This window comes from Stegodyphus dumicola, chromosome 5 (genome assembly GCF_044657685.1).
Source record: "Stegodyphus dumicola isolate Sdum_Otavi_A_Nest chromosome 5, ASM4465768v1".
Classification (NCBI taxonomy): domain Eukaryota; kingdom Metazoa; phylum Arthropoda; class Arachnida; order Araneae; family Eresidae; genus Stegodyphus; species Stegodyphus dumicola.
The window spans coordinates 120,816,236-120,832,773 of NC_140772.1; the positions used below are offsets into that span (position 1 = coordinate 120,816,236).

Consider the following 16,538-nt stretch of genomic DNA (forward strand, 5'->3'; position numbering starts at 1 on the left):
TTAAGTATAGATGAACGGTTCTGTGTTTTTTAATTAATTAATTAATTAATTAATTTTTACATGATTTTGCCAAATTCTATAGTCTAAGCATTTTCAGCACATGCACGAGTGTGTATTGTGATGCTATACATGTCCGTTATCAGCAATAAATCATATCTGGCAACAGATTTTATTTGTCAAAACTTTTTGATAGAAAATACATAAATACTGGGTCACCTATAAGGTATTCCCTCCCTCCTTTCTGTATTCCTTCACGGTGTAACGGTAGCACACTCAGTGGATATTTGAGAAGTCCAGGTTTGAGTCCCAGCAAGGGCATTGCACATTTTTACATCTCTACCACCAGGATTTGGCAACTGGGTCCCCTAATCCCCAGTAATCCTTTAAAAGGTGGACTCTATAAGGTATTTTCTCCCTTCTTTCTACATGCCTTCATGGTATAACGGTAGCACACTCGGCGTGTATTCGAGAGGTCCAAGTTTGAGTCCCAGCAAGGGCATTGCACATTTTTTTCATCTGCTTCAAAATAACCTAATGTCTGAACAACGTTATGGTGGATTATCTTTTGAAAATATTTTAGAATGCTAATGCATGAAGGGAAGTGTAACATCTGGAAGAATATGGTTTGTAATTATATGATAACAGTGTTTCAAGAAGTATTGCATTTAGAAAGGTATGGAATGCTGAAAAAATAAAACTGCTATCCGTATAAAACTGGAATTTAGAGAAATGGACTAGCTTTTTCCTATAATCAGCATAATCATATTTCTTGCTGTGTCCGCCGATAACATCGCGGCAAAAACATCGCAGACGAAAACGTCGCGGAGAAAACAACGCAAGGAGAAAACTTCGTGCTACAAAACATCGTGGGAGAAAACATCGCAAAGAGAAAACATCGCAGTTCTAAAACATCGTGGTACAAAACATCGTCGTCGAAAATAAAGCGGTTCAAAAACTTCTCAGTTTAAAAACATCGTCGTCGAAAATATCGTGGTAAAAAACTAAGTATCTACAAATCATCGCATGACGATAACATCGCAGACATTTTTTTTTTCAGGTTTTAATAATTGGAAATGGATATTCCCATAATGATTTGTGAGCGCAAGATGTAAAGAAGGATAATTTTTACTTTCACAATTTTTTAAATAACTAATAAATTTTTGCTGAAAAAGTAAGAAGGAAACTTAAGCATAGATAATTAAATGCAACTTATAGCTTATACTTTTCATGAAAAATTACCAGTAAAAGCATTACAAAAATTATTTATTAATGGCCTTTGTTAGTTAACTATGTCGGTTTAAAATTCCATTAAGTGCTATAAGTTGCATTAATTTTCTATGCTTAAGTTTCCTTCTTATTTTCTCAGCAAAAATTTATTAGTTAATAAAAAATATGAAAGTAAAAATTATCCTTCTTTCCATCTTGCGCTCACAAACATTATGGGAATATAAATTTACAGTTATTAAAGAATGTCTGCGAAAAGCATGTCTGAAAAAAGCATATCTGCGATGTTATCGTCATGCGACGATTTGTAGATACTTTATTTTTTACCACGACATTTTCGACGACGATGTTTTTAAACTGCGAAGTTTTTGAACCGCTTTATTTTCGACGACGATGTTTTGTACCACGTTGTTTTTTACTGCGATGTTTTCTCCTTGCGATGTTTTCTCCCACGATGTTTTGTAGCATGACGTTTTCTCCTTGCGTTGTTTTCTCCGCGACGTTTTCGTCCGCGATGTTTTTGCCGCGATGTTTTCGACTGTAACCATTTCTTGCAAATCTAATGTGATTGAAATTTCTTATTGGGAACAGTTGCAACAACATAGCAAATATTTTAATAATAAATGCAATCATGGCTGTTTTAACACAATCATAAGTCTCGGGCTGTTGTGGGCCTGTGAATTATCTCTAAGAACTGTTAAATTAAAACTGCAGAGTCCTTTTAGGGTTTTCATTGTTAATTGTAGCATATGTGAACAATAAAAAAAATGCCATATTAGTTTAGAGAGAAGAGAAACACACAAACAAGAGAAAAAAAAACAACAAATAAAACATGCAGTTAGGCAAAGCAACAACCTTGTATTTGATATAGATTTTAAGCAAGGTTATCATTTTGGGGAGCGAACAGGTACTACAGCTCACTAGCGGCTCAAAACAGGTATGGCTGTGAGCGGCTCCTTACGGAAGGCCTGTTATGCGCATGCTCACGGACATAGTGAAATGTATTTATTTTCAAATGATCATTGGGCTACTACATTTGACTATTATGCGCCACTTGGCGTTGTTTCTATCAATTATCGGAAAATTCGAATGTGAGAGTGGTTCCTTTTTCACTTTATCTATAAATAATATTTTTCACATATATGATAACTGTTTTAAATGCTGAAAATGAAAGATCTTCTATTTAGACAGAGTTCTTTGCGAACAATGAAAACTGAACAGTTAAATATTAAAATTCTTTCCGTGAAAACATTCACGTTCAGCTTCCGAGCCATCACTAGGCAGAAGAGACATTTTTCGAATATTATGATAGTGCTTCTGAGAACAAAATAAGAAAAATTCCTGTCATAAAAATAAATATTTTGGGTGCTAGTTTTCCTAAGAAAGGTCCTCCATGGAAGCATCCCTTCCCTTAGGCAGATAGTCCATATGAAGTTAACCTAACCTGAAAGTAATAATTTTATTATGGATTGATTTGAAGACATCTTTAACAAACTAAAAAAAAAAAAAAAAAAACCCTACAAATTTCAGAATTTTTTCTCTAATAACCATATTTATTTAGTTTTGGAATAATTATTTGAGTATTTTCCATTCATATATAACTTTAATGCTCATGTAGATTACAAAAAAATATTTTCCTAAATTTTAAAATGTTCTATGGGAATCAAAGCTATTACATTTAAAGAGGTTTGCTAGTTTAATTGAGAATGATGAAATGTGTGCTAGCTACCTAACAGAAGGAATATCTTCACTGAGAACTAACAGATTAGGATTATTTGGATTATGTAAAAGTATTTTACAGATATCTGCCTTAAGGAGGAATGCCTCATGACCAACAATAGAAACTTCCACAGAAGCCCTAGGGTTATATCAGAATCTCCTTCTAAACAAACCTTCCAACTTCATGATTGAAATTCATCGTTGCATAATATAGTAAAATTAACTTTCTTACATCAGATTTCAACCGCTTTATATACCTATTATGCAGTCATTTTATGTCTATCGTTATATTATTTATGCCCCATTTTTAGAGAATTTTAAAAATGCAAATTAAAAAAAAAATAATAATGAAATAGTGGCAATACATGTTTACTGACTTTCGTAAATGTTTCTCTTATGTAGTGTGATTAATTGAGTATGACGTACTTCTTCATTTATGCTTTCATCACCTATAAATTTAGATTTTAGAAATATTAAATGTTTAAACATTATTTGTAATAAGATGTTCTTAAACGAGTTTTGTAGTTCTTAAACAAGTTTTGTGATTTCATAAAGTAAGAAAATTGCACAAATAAAAAATAAATTTTTATTTTACTAAAAAATCATATAGTATATCATATAGTAATCATCTATAAAAATTTCATATAGTATTTTAACACTTGAAAAATAAGGAAATGTAAGAACTCAATAACAAGTTTTAAAGTACATAATAAATTACAAAAAGGGAAAAAAGAAAATTATCTTGCAGTTTCAGATACAAAAATTTTATCATAAAATGTTTTTACTTGATTTTCAGCTACACCGCATACTAATAATAGTAGCAAGTAATAAATTTCTTCAGTTTCATTTTCAAATAAACTGACTTAAATCAAACATCTGAATGTTAGACACATAATTTGAAAAGATTCTCTCTCTCTCTTTTTTTTTTTTTTTTTTTTTTTTGCATATAACCATAACTTGATTTTTAATGCTGAGAACAAGCATAAAAGATCTAAATTATATATCCTAACTTGTTATACGATTACACTTAGATAAAGCAAACTTTGTAATACTAAAGACATAGTTTTTAAGGTTTGAAATAATTTTCAAAGCAAAAACTTCAAACATCCAACTTCTAACACAAATGCGAAACACTTTATATTAGCTCTACATACAAGAGTAATAAATAATTACCTAGGTTTGAAATATTTTTTCATGAATATAAATAAACAGGTATTTAATGTTCTGATGTCATTTTCAGGAACAACATGCATGAATAGATTCACATAAACTCTACATTAAATAATAGCTACATTATTTGAAAGAGTATTAATGCTATTAGTCAATATCCAAAACACTTTCTTCAAAATTAGAAAAACTCCATATATTAGAATCAAACTTGTGATTAAATTCACATCAATTATGCATTTGGACATGGTAGATACAATCTGAAAAGGGCCTAATTGATTTAAGTGAATAACCGCAGCCTTGTGTCAAATGATATAAAAACGCTTTACATTGAAATTTTGTCAGAATCATACAACATTTTTTATAATAATTCTATTTACATCAGAGTTCCATTATTACCTACATTTGAAATTACCAACATATTTATAAATAAGGAGGATAACGGTTCATATACGCCAAATCTTGAACACACTAATTTAAAGAACCTTAATGCCATTAACTAATTTCCAAAAAATTTTCTTCAATACAGCAAAAAATCATGAAACACTCAGATCAAAGCAGAATCAAATTTGTGATTGAATTCACATAAATCATGCATTTGAACATGGCACATACAATTTGAAAAGAAACGACATTGTTTCGACTGCTATAAAGGCCCTTATATCCAGATTTTACTCGAATCATGAAACATTTTTCATAAGTTATTATTACTTGTATTAGAAATATACCTTCATGAATATAAATAAGCAAGCAATCATTTTTTTTTTTTTTTTTTTTTTTACTTCACTCTAAGAAACATCATGTAAATAAATAAATTTTTATTAACAAACATTTTAAACTATAAATATACTACTTTGAGGGATTTTTAATTCTATAAAGTTATAACAAAAACACTCTTTTTCAGTAGCGAAAAGCATTTTAAACACCACGATTTTACAATAATTATATATATGATTAAGTTGACATTAACTAATTATTTTAAATTAGACATAAACTTTTGAAAAGGGCCTTATGACTTAAGTAAATAATTGCAGTATGTATTTTTATAGATACAAAGGACTTAAATAACTAGATTTTCATTTAAAAATACGGTACAATTCCGTTATAGGGACCGCAAAAAATCACCAAAACTATTGTTGATGCCAAAATAATTATGGTAACCTTAACTCAAGAAAAGCATAATAATAAAAAATAACTATCTAAGATTATTATTTTAATTTAGATGGAAGTTTACTTTCATATAATACACTTTATTATTATAATTTAATATAAACAAACCGCTAATTGTAACTGTAAGAAAGCATTATTGTAACTATCTAAGATTATTAATTTAAGTTGATGGAAGGTTAACTTCATATATTACACTTTTTTGTTAATTTAATTTATTAAAAAAAAGGGTTAAAAATAAGTGAAATTAAACGGGAGGCATAAAATTTTTAAGATCCTGCAACATCGCAGAAAAAATTTCAGTTTTTTTTTTTTTTGTTTTTTGTGCAAATGTCTATACATAAACTCGGACAAATAAGAATTGAAATTATTATGCCATTTAGCACTGCCCGACAGTCGCTGTATTGTTTGCGTATGGTCCCCGTTTCGGGGTCCACAAAATTCTAGTTGTGGTTCACAGTAAAATGTTCAATGCTGACATATCGCAGTTCATCCAACTTACATGATTTCTAGCAGTCAGTATACATAATGCTTCCTTCTGTGACATTTTCCTTTATGATGTTCGAACATCAGTGGCCGAGCGATAAAGTCGCTGAACACTGGTAGTTCGGTCTGAGGTTTGAATCCCGCAAACGGGCTGGCTGTATAGACAATTTAATGGTTTTCTCTATGTGTAATGTGTATACAAGCCAGTTTCCCTTAGAAAGTCCTCCACGTAGGCCTCTCTTCCCTTAGGGAGATAGCCCTCGAGGCTTTGCTCTAATCACATAAACCAAACCAAACCTTTATGATGTTCCATAAGGTTTTCACCGATCGATCTGGAATAGCGATTAAAACATTCTTTTGATTCTCTGCACAATCCACCGAAAACCCATTGTGGCAGAAGAAGACGTCCAATGTTATTCTTGCTTCTACTGAAAAGGCTTTTGTCTGCTTCATAATTTTTTCCACATCCGCCGAATTTCAACTTAGGCTGAGAAATTAAAGCTATGGCACACACCTCACGCATATCTTCCAGTCTACAGTTGTATTGTGGTTCATCTTCAGTTGGAGTTCACAAAATTAGATAAAAAAAAATAGATGTCATCTCCTGATACCAAAAATAGGTGAGCCTGCCTATCAGTTATAAGGAAGGGGATTTTCGTTCCTTCGATCCAATATCTGACTTCTTAATCCTTTCTTCAGAATACAGGTTCATTCCTGCACCTCCATTTCGCTATTGAGTTACCACTAAAGCATAATTTCATCTCGTGATTTTTCGATCATAATATTCTATAATGAATGATGTCTTTTCTTTGTAAAAATTATATTGCAGACATTTTGTCATTGGGCAATTCCCAAATTGTTAGATCCATATCATTATCAAAAAAGAATAAAAAAAATAAACCAGTATTCCAATGGCGACTTACAAATATCCCCCCCCCAACGGCGGGCCTTCGGCTTGGCCACAACTAAGGCCAGGTGGTGGTCACTTTATTATGGAGGCACCTAATAAACCAATAGGGGTGTGCGGAAAAATCTATGAAGGAACCAGCAGTTATAACCATGCCTTCTCCGGAATTCGAGCCTAGGCCTTGTCGTATCGCAGTCAGCTTCCCTAATAAATATATCGTGTGGGCGATGACTTACAAATATAGAACTATTTAAATTTACGTGGTGTGAAATCAACGCTTTCGTTAGATTTTGCACATATATTTTTGCTGCAATTTGCTACGGCCCCTATAATGGAATTATACCACAAAATAGTACTTTTATTTGAATCGTGATGTTTTATACGATAAATAACACCAAGATTGAAAAATTCTTAAGCATACAAGTCTTGCACAATGAAAATATTTAAATTACCTTTGCAAACCTAACTTAACATACTATGTCACTTTATGTTTCTCTTTATATAAGTAATGTACAATTTTCATTATTTATAATATAATAAATTATGTTGATTTAGGGCCACTTTAACCCTGCAAGAAGTATAAATGTATACTTAAAACAAACAGTTTAAGAAATTGTGATTTTAAACATAGCATTAAGAAAATATCATCCAAATATAAAAAAAGTTGCTTTTTACTGATTCTTGAATTTTTTCAGTTTCGTTTCCTCATTTCTTTCAAGTGAATTTGAAGGAATGTTTTGTACATAATTGTTCAAACATATATTTAGAAATCCTAACGACACTCATGTTTATTATCTTGTACAGCAAATTACATTCACAGCATCTTTTATTAATACGTACATACTATATTACAAAAATAACTGAGATGAGCCTCAGTTATTTTTGTAAGAAGCTGATGGTGTAGATGAAATGCTTTTCGTACTTTTCAGATATAATAGTCTGGAAAAGTAAATATGCAACTGATATCAATGCCACCATATTTTCTGCTGGGTCTTTGAAACCTCCCAAATTTTACAGTATCAATATATACATAATTTGTTTCCACTAATGTTCCATTTTTTCCGCCAAGATGCAGAAATCTATGCAAGCACTTTAGTTAGTTTCAATATTACTTGCACAATAAACAGCAATTGTATGTGAAAACTTCTGCAACAGTGTCTGAAACTGCAACCAATTTCACCGACCATTGGAAATAATTTCATTGATTAATACTTTTATGAACTTCTTTTACATCTGAAACTTCTGTAATAAACTGTTTTAGAGAGATGTATCGATAGGAATTAGAATGAAGCTGAAGAATAGACTTCAATTAAATTTTTTTTCTTTTATATTCCAGGATTTGCTGTACTGAAATATAGTAACTGCCTTCAGACATCTGATGAAAATCTGTATTCAAATTTGTGAGTTTGAAATTTACACGTTAAAATTAATTTTGACCTAATTACTAAAAGTTCTTAATTCTATCGATGATAGCATATATAGTGTGAAAAAGAGCAAAAAATATTTCCTTGGGTAAACATTTGAAATGACTTTTTATATTATCGTTGTTATTAATCTGAATGATAACACCTATGCTAATTCAAATGAAACGCGAAACGCTGGCGAGAAATTACAATATGTTTACCATCATTTGTTGGCGATAAAAAGAAACGGCGCATGCGCAGTTCGTTCAAAAGATTTTCTCATAGGGAGCCGTTCACAGCCATCCCTGTTTTGAGCCGCTAGTCTACAGCTCCCTCTTTATTGGGAGCATTGAAATTCTGCTGAGAATGCAGGAGCCACAGTTGTATTTCTATGGACAGACGACATATTTATTTCTGTGGACAGATGGCGCTATGTTATCATTTGCTTTACTTTGCTTTTGGTATAAATACAACTGTGCCCTCTCCCTTCAATGGGTTTGAGTGCTGTCTTATTAATTTGTTCGTATCGTGAGGCCTTCTTGGGATTTAAATTTTTTAATAATTTTGTAACCTCCTTTGGAGTAGTAAAAGTGAAATTTGGAGATTCAAACCACTGATCATTTGTAGTGATTTGTTCTTCAAAGGTATCAGCAATTTCATTTGCCATCTGTGAGGTTATATAATTTGCATTTGTTGTGGGTGATAGAGCCTAAGGAACTTTGATTATTATTTTTAAAAATTTGGATCGAATTTGGACTCATTGATCGATATGTGAGAGATTACTGACATAATTATTGCAGTTTTCATGTTTGGAATCTCTGCTTACTTTTTATTTCATGTTTGATAAGGTTATAATTTCTTTTGTCTCTGAAATCTTGCATCAGAATAAATTTTTAATATATTTTAATAAGCTACTTTTTTTTTTCTCTAATTTTCAGTAAAATGCGTTTTGGAGATTTAAATTTTTCTCAGTGATGATGAATTTGGCATTATTAATAGCTGTCTGAATTTTAGAATTAAGGTTCTTAGTGCCATTATTAATATTTTTGGAGATAGTGAGAATAGCAGACACATTAATATAATTATTTTATATTATCTGTACAGAATTGCTAAAATTTTTATAATAATCCATGTGCTGAATTTTGTCACAAAAGTGAGCAGGTATGAATATATTCAAAGTGTGGCTTTTTGCTCTGAAAAGCCATGATCACATTATTTGTGTGTATTTATTGTAACCATGTTATGTCATTGTAAGGGTGAAGTGCAGAATCGCTCACTTATTTGGCGCTTTTTACAAGAGTTAGAAGAATTGGATTTTTGTCAATTTCCTTTGACTTTTTAATGAAAATACATCGCTGTGTATATGGACAAAGTCAAGGGAGTGTGCAATGCCGAATTTGTGCAATTCTCTGATTTTTTTTAATTGAAAATAGGTCAATGTGTACATAGATACCGAGTTTGTGCAATTCATAAAAACGTGCCAAGCAGTGGGCAATTCTGTACTTTCCCCATATTCATGTGCTGAATTTTGTCATAAAAATAGGCAGCTATATGAGAATATACTCAAAGTATAATCATTATGGCTTTTTGCTCTGAAAAGCCATAATCTCATTACAGTCAAAAGTCTTTAACCCGGACTCCTCGGGACTTCGACGATTCCGGATTAATGGTTTTTCCGGATTATAGATCATCAGTTTAAATCTGGTAAGATGGCATGCAGAAAAAAAAATTAAATTTATTTGTTTACTTTATTAAACATTTCTTTCAACGCGCGCATGCGCAAAGCACACGTTGCGCATAGTCGAAATTAGAAAATTGCAACAAGAAAACTATTTGATATGTATTCGTGATATTTATAATGATGAGGAATTTGATTTAAATCATATCAGAGTACATCGAGATGAAATACTACATTTAGTAAGGAATTATAAGCCGAATAAAATAAAAACATCTACCTCTGCCCTGAAGACAAGGATAGTGCTGACAGATCAACTTCCAGTTCATTGCGCGCCACGTCGTCCCCCCCCCGCAGTGTGAAATTGATAAACATATTTCGGAATGATTAGAGAATCAAAGGATATGCCTTTATCCATTTTTTGCAGCAATTCCACTTTTTGTTTGATGGACATCGGAACATGCTTTCGCTTTATAGATCCTTTGGTAGCTCCAGAATCGGAAATTCTTTTTGACATAATCGAAAGTTCAAGCTTACTTTTATAAAATTGCTCTAACAGTCTGCAAAAAATAATAAGCCGGATTTAATTAGAAGATTAAGGAACAATGCAATTTGCAACATTAACTGAAATAGATAATTAGATAATTTTAGCTTAGCTTATACCGTCCGTTATAACATTAAACGCGCATGCGTAAACGTATTATGCGCATGCGTAGATGCATATGCGCTTGCGTTAACGCATTAAGCATTGATGCATGCGCAGAAAGTTTGTAGCTTTGAGGTTCGGATTATATACGTCCGGATTAAAGACTTTTGACTGTATTTGTATGTATTTATTGCAACCATATTATGCCATTGTATTTATTACGCTTTCACAATAGTTGGTTGTAGACATATATTTTTCAGTTACCAAAATGCTTTAAATGACAGAAATACTTATGTTCGGACATTTTAAAATTGAAAATATTAATTTTTTAAAAATGACAAATCTTTTTATACTGTCTTTTGGTCCCTTTAGTTAGCACCGAGTAAATGTGTATATTCATTATTAAAAAATAGTTTGACTCCCATATGACAAAAATCGACTAAGCTATTTCATTTCAAAATTAGGGATTTTTGACATTCTTTTTGACTTGACTTCAAGCTCGACTTTTTCCCCTTTAAGGATTATTCAGTGATGTTTTGTAACATTCTTTAATTTATAATTTTGTATATTCACTATGCTAAAAATACATTATTAATGTTCTTGGAATTCATTCAAATAATATTATGAATGAGTTATATACCAATGAAAAACTACCCCCTTTTTTTTTTTTTTCCTAAAACATCAATTATTGAAAATCCTGGGAAGAAGTTCTCCTTTTGGAAAGAAATGTATTCTTTTCATCATTACATGCATGACATTGCTTGCACTTAATCTTTTAACACCAGAAACCTGTTTCTATACTTGAACCTTCTGACTGGCCATGCCGTATATACAGGGGTTGGACAAAAATATGGAAACACCTTTAAAAAAACATGTTTCTTTGCTTAATATGGTGTAGGAAACCCGTTGGCATCCAAAACAGCTTGCAGTCTTCTCGGAATGAATAAATACAGTTCCTGTATGTTTGCCAAGGGAATATTATACCATTCTTCCTGCAAAACGGTGGCAAGTTCAGATAACGATGTTGGCGGTGGATAACGAGAACGCACTTTCCGTTCCAATGTAGACCACAATAGTTCGATAATATTCAGGTCTGGTGGCTGTGGTGACCAGGGGAGATGGGACAACTCATCCTCGTGCTCAGAAAACCAGTCTTGGACAATGTGAGCTGTGTGAACAGGGGCTTTGTCGTCTTGGAAGACACCATCACCATGGAGGAACAAAGTTTGTACCATGGGATGAACTTGATCGGCCAAAATGTTCACATAAGTCTTGGCAATCATATGCCCTGTCACAGTTATCATGGGGCTAGCAGAGAACCACGATATGGTTGCCCAAACCATAACAGAACCCCCGCCATGTTTCACTCTTGGCAACAAACAGTCTGTATTATAGGCTTGAGATGGCGTTCTCCAGACGTAAACTCGGCCAGAAGTGGGAAACAATGTGAAAGAAGACTCGTCAGACCATATTACTCGCTTCCACTGCTTTATAGTCCAGACTTTATGACTTAAACACCACCTTTTCCTGTTACGGGCATTAGCATCACTGATGAGTGGCTTCTCAATTGCAGCACGGCCAGCAATTCCCTGTTTATGAAGCACCCTTCTAATTGTTTTGGTACTCACAGGGTTCGGTAACACAACATTCATTTTAGAAGTAACTTTTGCAGCTGTGGTCTTATTTTTCGTCACAATTGCCCTTAATGATCGTCTGTCACGATCACTCAGGACGCACTTTCGTCCGCGCTGTGATTTAGCAGATGATGTTTTTCCGCTTTTCAAATATGCGGAATAAATCTTCGATACAGTACCTCTTGAAACACTAAACACCTCGGCTACCTTGCTTACGGAAGCACCTACCATACGTGCTCCAACAATTTGCCCACGTTCGAAGTCTGTTAACTTGTTGTTGTCATAATGCAATGACAACCTCACATAACAATACTCCGACAAGAACTGAACTGTTTAGCATATTTACGAAGTTGTATACGTGGCGTCAGTAGTCAAAAACGCCAGCGCCACCTACATATTTCATTAAAATCAATCTTTCTTTTCAAACATGCATTTCACAAAGTGTTTCCATATTTTTGTCCATCCACTGTATGTATAGCTTATAATACATTTAGTGACATCTTTAGAAAAGCATGTATATGTTAGAAAAATAAAGAATATGTAAAAGATTAAATTAGCTGCGTAAATTAATTTCCTTTTTGTATTCTAAAAATAGTAACTTCTCTCTACAGTGCATCATTTCGAGAAAAATCTATGTCATATAACTCTCACATAATTCTGTTGTAAATGGAACTAAAACTCAAGCAGCCAATAGTAATTTTATAGCAATATTAACTATCCAATCAAAATGCATTGAGAACCGAAACTAACTCAGTCTCATTAAGATTTCACCCTGAACATAACGCACTTGCTTTCTACGCTTTGACCTGGCTAGACGGTTATGTGTCTGTCCCTTATTTCTTACTGCAAATTTATCTAAAATGTAAAAATTCTCGGTATAGGCAACTTGATTATAGCCGCAACATGTTTGCTGAAATAAAAAATGCTCCCTTCGCCTCAATTTTTCCTATTCATTATGGATCAACACTTCTATGCCATACAAATTTCCGCTAATCATTGCTTCCGAGTTTTAATCTATTACACATATATGTATGCGTTTTGAAATATGTCCGAGATATTAAGGCAATATATTAAAAGGACATAAATTTAGATATTATGTATCTGGGGTATTTTGGCATTAAAATTATGACAATACCTCTAGAAAGATTCCATGATGTGAATAAATTTCTCAACGGTTGCAAAAATAAAGGCCACATGAAGGCACAGGGTGTATGTGCCCAGGTAAGTCATCAAAAATAAAAAGATTATAAAATCATATAACTGAAAAATTATTACACTTACTATAATGATTCAGATGTTAAAAGATATTTGAAACCTTTGTGTAACCATAATAGGTTTGACTATTTGATGATGATTTAGTATGCAATTTACTGCATTTAGTTAATTACTTCTTTCTTAGATGATACCACTGAAACATGATTTTTAAATTCGAATGTTCAATGAAATGACAGGAAAAAGAAATGATAAAATCAACAAAGTTTTGTCCTGCCATCTGAAAAGTAAATAACTAAATGCAGTAGATTGCATACTACAACATTACTGAGTATTTGCTTCATTCGGCACTCATATTTCATTTTTGTTTTTCATATTTTACAAAGATATTGGAGCTATTTAGTTTTGTTTGAAGTCTGCTGAATAATGGAATTACACTTTGTCGTACATAATTTTCTTGACATATTTCTTAAAAATAAGCCGTCAACAAAATCTATAAAAAGTCCTTTTGAAAATTGGAATTTTGTGCCGTAGAAAGATTAAATTGATCCATCTGTCTTGATACAGGTATTGTGGAAATTTCTCACTCATGTAAAAATGAACTCAACTTTCACCAAACCTTTTGTTAAACATTGTAAAAAGCAGTCTTGATTATTACTACAGTCAAAAGTCTTTAATCCGGATTTAAATTTTGATACCCTTTAGATCATAATTGCTCTTTATTTCATAAATTTCGGTTTCATATTTTTAATTTTATAATTTCTGTATGCCATCTTACCAGATTTAAACTGATGATCTATAATCCGGAAAAACCGTTAATCCGGAATCGCCGAAGTCCCGACGAGTCCGGATTAAAGACTTTTGACTGTATAAACAAGTTGCTTGGTTATTACTAAAATTTTGCAGGTGACCCCTCTGCTTCCGTTAGCTGGAATCTAAGTGAATGGTTAGATCAGTCCATCTTTTTTAAGTGTTTTATAGAGTTGCTTCACCCAGTGTAGCTATACTTTTGAGAATTGGCTTTAAGATGTATGCAACATTAAAAGGAAGGTCTGTATTAGAATATGATTTCATGGTGATTTAAGGGCTTCTTTAATTTTAAGGCTACTTTTGTGTTGGGGCTTGATGATTATTTTAGTTTTGCTCCATTCAGTCTCCATGTTTGAATGTTCTAAGAATTATATTATGAAGGATATGTTAATTAAATTTTTCTTTTAATTGACAGAGAGTTTATAAACATCTTTTATATGCCTAGCATTTCTCATTGATAATTTTCTTGGCGTCAAACCAATCCTTATTACTTTTATTACTCTTATCACTGCATTGGTGGTTGCGAGAAGCGTAGAGCAGATTTTATCTGGTCTTCAACTTGGTGAATGTTGAATTTCATTGAATTTAAAATTTGATTGGGGAAGCTTCCTCTTTTTTGAAAACAATATTTAATATCTTTGAAAAATTTCTGAGAACTTCTGAATGTTTATAAGGAAAACTTTTGAGTGAATATAAATTGGTGGCAGAATTTAATTAACAAAAATTTAACAAACAAAACTTACAAGCAATTTCTTTGGGATAATGTTAGCGTTCCAAAATTTTTTAGGATTATCTTTTGGACCACTTAGTTTCTCGGGGTGACCAGATGGACTGGTTCTTTTCAGATTTGGCTACAGACTGATTGAGTTTATTGCAGTGGGCAGATAGTGGACAACAGATTTTTTAGTATACATTGAAAAAGTTGTCATTTCATCTTTCTACAAAAAGATGCTTTCAAAAATAATCATAATGCTCTAGTGAATTTGAATTAATTGGAATGTGATTCAAGATAATTTATAATTTTCGTATACAAAAATAGCATACAAAAGCTATGTTAGCATACAAAAATTCCTGGAAATTTCATGATGCAACACATTTGTTCATATATATTGCCTACCAGAAACTTTTATTGCAAATAAAAGAATGTGTTTATTATTATGTAATGATGTTTTGAATAGTTTATAATGTAATTTTTTTAATGTATTGCCATTTGGGGCATGTAGAGGGATAATGTCAAGAAGAGCTTTTGTTTATTGTATGAATGTTTACAGCCGTAAATTTCAATACCGTTTGGAAAATTGGAGCCATCTCGACATTTAACATAATATTGTTTGTTATTTTAAATGATGACTGTTACAATAGCTTGAATTCACACATTTCTTCTGGAGTCAAAGCTTTTCAAATTTAGGGGTGTTCTTTCTGTTAACAGGTTAAATGAGCAAGTAAAGTTTTCTGCAATTTATTTCTTTTTTATAAGATAGCTCATCTTAGAAAGTCTGTAATTGTCTTAAGGATCTTTTTTTTTTTTTTTTTTTTTTTTTTTTGTGTGTGTGTGTGTGTGTGTGTGTGTGTGTAACATTTATCACTTTGCTCACTCATCTAACCTCTGAACATTTCTTTTATGAGTGTTAAGGATGGATTCATACAGTGGATTTTAATGCCTCAGTGTCATAAGTTCTAAGCGTCATAGGAGTGTTCGAAGAGGTTTAAGCCACATTCAATGTCAGGAGGTTATCCTAAATGTACACTGCGGAAAAAAGGGGATAGTTCCATATCTCACGTTCTACTGGTCCGATTGACGAAATTCAAATTGCGTTTTTCATGTCTCGAAAGCGCAACTTAGGAAATGTATTTAATTTATATATAATATTGTTCTAATATAGGTATTTTGACACAAAAACAGACTCTTTCTGAAATGACATGCCAATTTTTTTCCATATTTCGATTCTACGACTCAAATTATGCCCAACTGCCAAGTTTTGTAAAAATCCCACGAGTAGTTTTTAAAAAATTAGCTCTAAAAATTTTAGCTCATATTTATTAATATCTATTTTTTTATTAAACTTACTTGATTCCTTCTTCCAGAATTCAAAATTTAGGCTTAATCCAAATATAATTCGCACATTTTTTATGATTTATTTTTTAATTTGTATTTTTAAATATTTTTATAAGTGTTTCGAAAAAAAATTTGTACTATAACGTATAACATTTTTAACATCATCTTAAAGTAGATGTATTTCTAGGCGCACCTGTAAAAATTAGTTTTTTATTAAAAATTTCTAAGACATTCATAATTTTACATATTGGAGTGTTTTAAAATTTATCTCTTATTTTGAACGATAATACGCACTTTGTTAAAACTGAAAAAAATGCGCCAAGATAAATTTTTGAATTTCTCCATAAATTTCGCACCAAATTAAAAAAAATTAATATTAAAGCATAATTTGAGCCGTAGAATCAAAATTAAAAAAAAACAGAGAACGTCTGA

The 16,538-nt window shown here is 31.9% G+C and overlaps 1 protein-coding gene across 3 annotated transcripts in view; it reads left to right on the plus strand.

Moving 5' to 3' along the window:
- The window catches only part of Cbs (Cystathionine beta-synthase), a 68,994-nt gene that overhangs the window by 3,158 nt on the left and 49,298 nt on the right, over positions 1 to 16,538 (plus strand). For 2 of the 3 annotated variants that reach the window (XM_085816998.1, XM_085816997.1), the window contains exon 2: positions 8,007 to 8,070. The exons of the other annotated variant lie outside the window; for it this stretch is intronic. The gene's annotated coding sequence lies outside the window, so the exon portion shown is untranslated. The remainder of the gene's footprint in view (positions 1 to 8,006; positions 8,071 to 16,538) is intronic. 3 annotated transcript variants of the gene reach the window in all.